The sequence below is a fragment of the Lithobates pipiens genome, unplaced genomic scaffold (genome assembly GCF_037356315.1).
Source record: "Lithobates pipiens isolate NorthernLeopardFrog02 unplaced genomic scaffold, aLitPip1_a1.2 Scaffold_8, whole genome shotgun sequence".
Lineage (NCBI taxonomy): Eukaryota > Metazoa > Chordata > Amphibia > Anura > Ranidae > Lithobates > Lithobates pipiens.
In genome coordinates, this window is record NW_027507903.1 from 156,888,702 (window position 1) to 156,893,570 (window position 4,869).

Genomic DNA, 4,869 nt, shown 5'->3' on the forward strand with positions numbered 1-4,869 from the left:
TGTGCACAATGAATGCCGCCACTGTGCCCATTGAATGCTTCCACTGTGCCATCAAATGCTGCCACTTTGACATTGAATGCCACCACTGTGACCCCCCCCCCCGCCCCCTCTCGTCATCTGCCCAGCACTTACCCTGTCTTGGTGGGGCAGCGGGTCACGGCGGCAAGCGGTGTTCTCCATGCGTCTCCTCCCATCCTCTCCGCCTGATAGGCGTCCAATCACAGCCAGCGCCTGTCGTTTCAGCCAATCTGGTAACGGGTAACAGACCCGTGCACCTGATTGGCGGAGAGGCAGTTCAGTGTAAGGCAAGCGAATATTAATTTTGCTTTTCTAACACACCTGAGTGGACTGCGAGCACCAAGCATGACGCTCGCTGTTCACCTATTTTGAAGCCTATTAGAGCCTATGGCACTAATCAGGTGCTTTAAAAACACCCCCGCCATTGTAATTCAGGCGCCCAGTGCACAAAAAGGGGCCGGGCGTCTGAATAGGGGGTGACAGTGGCAGCCATCGATAGATTCATGCTATGCATGAATCTATTCATTGGTCACAGAGGGGGTGGCTGGAGAGAGGGGCTGGTGCCCATGCGCCCTTATGGACGCACCGCCACTGCATGAACACTTGGGTTTAATTTGCAATTTGTCTTAAGAAAGTACCTACAATATTTGGGATTATAAAGGTCTGTCTTTCTTTCATTTTCTTGAAATGATGAGAACAACATATAACCTTCTGTCCAAATAATATTCCAGAGGGTATATTAACACAATTTGTTCCAAAACTGCTTTTAGAAATCAATAAATATTGGGACCCTTAATAAGAATTGTTTGCACTTTTACTGTTTAATTTACTTTAGATACAAAAGAGCTGTAATTTGTTAACACACTACTTGTTTCCTGAAAATGCCTTTTTAAAATCATCATTATTATTCAGTCTTTGAAAACAAAATTTTTTTTTTTTTTTTTGTTTGATCAAATTTTATAGATGCCAAGTAACAAAACCAAAAGACCCCATCCATCAGAATTTGCAGGAAGTATGACACCACAACATAACAGGTATGAGGATATGGTGTTGCAGTGCTTTGAAGTGTTCTAGGAACTTGCATCAGACTACATTCAATAAAATATGTAAAACCAAGCGATAGGAACTGTGAGCAGTCAAAAGACCATGCACCACGTGATGGAAATTCAGACCTTAAACAGTAAAGGGAAAAATGGGACAGTATATGTGCCAAAAAAAGGGGGGAGTTAAAGGAAAGGTGAGGGGAAGGGACGAGGAGAAATGCTCTCCACCTTGCGCCAACATGTTTTCCAACCTTGGACGGCCCAACTCAGGAGGGAAGCATGACTTGGAACTCCTTTGAGTTATGGAATATGGTCCAGGTGGCCCAGGTCATGGTGTGCCTTCCCAACCTATCATGTGGAAACCTAAATTTTTTTGAACCTCTGGTAGTTTACCTTTGTCCTAATTTAGGTTCACTGAACTTGAACTACTTAAATTTCACAAAAAGCTGGGAAAATATTGATGTTCTAAGATTATTATCCACTAGTGCGTGTCATGGCGCTAGATTAGCTATTGGATAACTGCCCTTTATTACATAGTTAGTCAGGTTGTAAAAAGACACAAGTCCATCCAGTTCAACCACAAAAAAATAAAAAAAATATCATACAATCCCATATAGCCAATTCTATACCCACAGTTGATCCAGAGGAAGGCAAAAAAACTGAGCATGATCCAATTTGCTAAAGCAGGGGAAAAAATTCCTTCCTGATCCCCCGAGAGGCAATCAGATTTTCCCCTGATCAACTTTACCTATAAATATTAGTACCCAGTTATATTATGTACATTTAGGAAATAATCCAGGCCTTTCTTAAAGCAATCTACTGAGCTGGCCAGAACCACCTCTGCAGGGAGTCTATTCCACATTTTCACAGCTCTTACTGTGAAGAAACCTTTCCGTATTTGGAGATGAAATCTCTTTTCCTTTAGACGTAAAGAGTGCCCCCTTGTCCTCTTTGTTGACTGTAAAGTGAATAACTCCAAGTTCACTATATGGACCCCTATATAGACGCTTTATTGTAAATGTAAGTACGCTCACACTCATATGATGGAATGCATATGCAGGTGCAAAAAAATGTAAATATGGATGTGCCCCTTCATGTTCAATGTACACTTCCTATGACCCCATGACAAGGCTGTTACTATCAACCACTGTCACATTAAAGTGGCCAATAGCCAAACATAGCTGCCAGTTGGTGTTCAATATTTTTTGGGTCACAGCCCTAAAACATACATAGTAGAGCTCTGACTTTAACCCTACATAGTTACATAATACACACCTGATTCAGGGCTTCTTAGAAAACATTCTAAAATAGTTTAATCAGTTCAGCTTTAAGATTTCCAGTCCTCCGCCTATTTAGCAAAAATTTTATTCTTTAATAGTGATTTATTTAATCTGTTATTGTCATTGTATTATATACATACAGATAGCTAATAGGTGTAGATGGGGACAAAATAATATTAATAAATCAAATCATGAACAATATGTTACAAAGATTATATATTACATATTTCAATATTTTATTTAAAAAAAGATTTTATATTTTATCTTACAACCAGGTGACTAGATTCTCTACATGGTATCATGCAATCCAGAGGAATAAAGAGGGTCCCGGTGTACACCTTATGCATACGACCCCAATAGCAGAAGGGTGTATGTGTTCCTAGTGCAGGGGTACCCCTCGAGGTGTTAGAAAGTACTTGGCGCCTAGTAAGGAACAGTCTCTACTTAGGCTAAAAGTGTGCGGCGGGCGTTTAGGAAGTGTAGTTCAGCTCACCACTTCCTGGCAGGTAGCTAGTCTGGTCCCAATGGTTTGCAATCAGCAGGTTCCAGATGCCTGGTCCTGGCTGTCACCCCCTCAGCAGAATTTACACCATTGACTGCAGAATGTACTGCCCTCTCACCAATAGTAGCATGTGCCTAACCCAGCACATATTCATTATTCAAACAGCTATTTCCAGAGTTGCAAGGTCCCTTTCTCAGACTGATTGGTTACCCTTTCAGAAGGATGTAAGGTGCAGTCCTCTAGTGGACTGGGACCAGAGCACTGTGGAGTAGTGGTAGTTCATGAGGATGCACTGAAGGATATGGCAGTCACACTCTGGGCTTGACACTGAAAGAGAACAGATAGTACAGGCCGGAAAGGGCAGACTTTGTGGCCTCTGACTTCCAGTGGTTGTGGGCTCAGGGCTGGTATTCATATTTGCTTATAAATAAAGTGGCTTTGGAGGTCACCAACCTACCTATGCTGTCTATCAGGGGTGGCTGGATCACAAGACTGACTGTAAAAGAATTACGGATCTTTTGGCTGGTAAGAGTAAATACTGTATCAACATTTTAGCTGTGAGTTTAGCGATTTCCTTTGAGTTCAGTAACACAATTTATGATGTAAATATGTATGTTCCAATAAAGAAATACAGTTTATATAGAGAATGTATATTTAGGGAAGGACACATTGTCAGTATGTGTAGAGTATCTGATAGTATTGTGTGTGTCTTGTTGCGTCATGCTGTGAAATAATGCACATTTATTAGGCAAGGCATGTCTTGTCCTTCATAAAAATACTTGTCACATTGCTCCTTTACAGTCATTTTATCTGTGAGCTGGTTACACTAATGACCAGAGATGAGGAGCGCTCCACCCTAGGTGTGTGCACATAAAAAGCTGGGCTCTTTTATTGACATTTCTTGACAATTTAATGATATAATTTATGTGAGGTAACAAAGCAAACTGTTCACTTCACCAGAAAATAATTTAAAACCGACCTATTGTCTGAGGTATGTACCTTCTGACAAATAAGTCAGAAGTGACCTAGTAAAATACCAGACTTTTACACATAAGATTGTTTCTACATAAAATCTTGAAAATGTCAACAGTGTGGGAATAAGGGAACAAAATATGGTGGCATTTCATTACACAACATATGTAATGACTAATGATGCCTACAGTATATACACAAGGATACATTCAAACAGCCGCACAGGTGTGTCCACTTGCGGTAATCTAGATTTTTTCTGGTGGTTCTAAATGCGGCCTGCACACACTGTGAGTGAACAGAAGCAGCTGTCACACTTGTACAACATTCAAATGAATGGCCAGCACCACTGCTCTTCCCAGGTAGCCGCCAATCTGAGCACTTGATGTCTCGGCCTTTTGGCTAAGATCAAGTGTAGTATCTGTTCTTATCAGTTGCCAATAGGTGGCGCTTGTTTACCGTCCCTGCTCTACGGCGAGGTGGAGCAGGGGTGGCGGTTGCTATGCAAAGCCTGTTGGTGTAAAGGTGACCCGGACTGGTTTGTAGCCGGTCCGGGAAGCCTCCTGATGGGGACGGAGAACCACTGATCGAAGCCAGGGGAGGGGACCCTGGCCTTTTGGCCTGGATTGTGGCAGCTTTAGCTCCGGTCAGTTTTTCGGGACTGGAACGCTTGTTCCCCTTTTGGAGTGTGGGGGGAGCGGCCAGTACGTCCTGGATGTAATTAGGTGGGAGTGATGGGAGTGAGGGTGGACCTGATGGTAAAGGGTCTCACTAAGCTCCTGGATCTCCATACCTTCCTGACTAGGGTGGGGGCTGTTGTGGTCTGGGCTGGGGGGCCAGGGATGCTTTTGTTGGAAAGCCCATGGTGATGTGCCCCTGGAGTGGCAGTCCAGGGGTGCCTTCTTTCACTGTGCGTCAGCACTTTGATTTAGGCACCTAGGTCACGTCACCATTACACGTTTTTTTTACACCTGCCTCTAGGGCCCGGCCTTTTGGCTAGGACCAGAGGAATTTTTGATTCCTGGCCGGAGGGCCGGCCATTGTATTACACGATGGT

General features: G+C 43.2%; 1 pseudogene; it reads left to right on the plus strand.

The window, feature by feature from the left end:
- Positions 1-4,193: 4,193 nt before the first annotated feature.
- LOC143964658 (U2 spliceosomal RNA) lies at positions 4,194-4,276 on the plus strand (annotated as a pseudogene).
- The last annotated feature ends 593 nt before the right edge of the window (positions 4,277-4,869 follow it).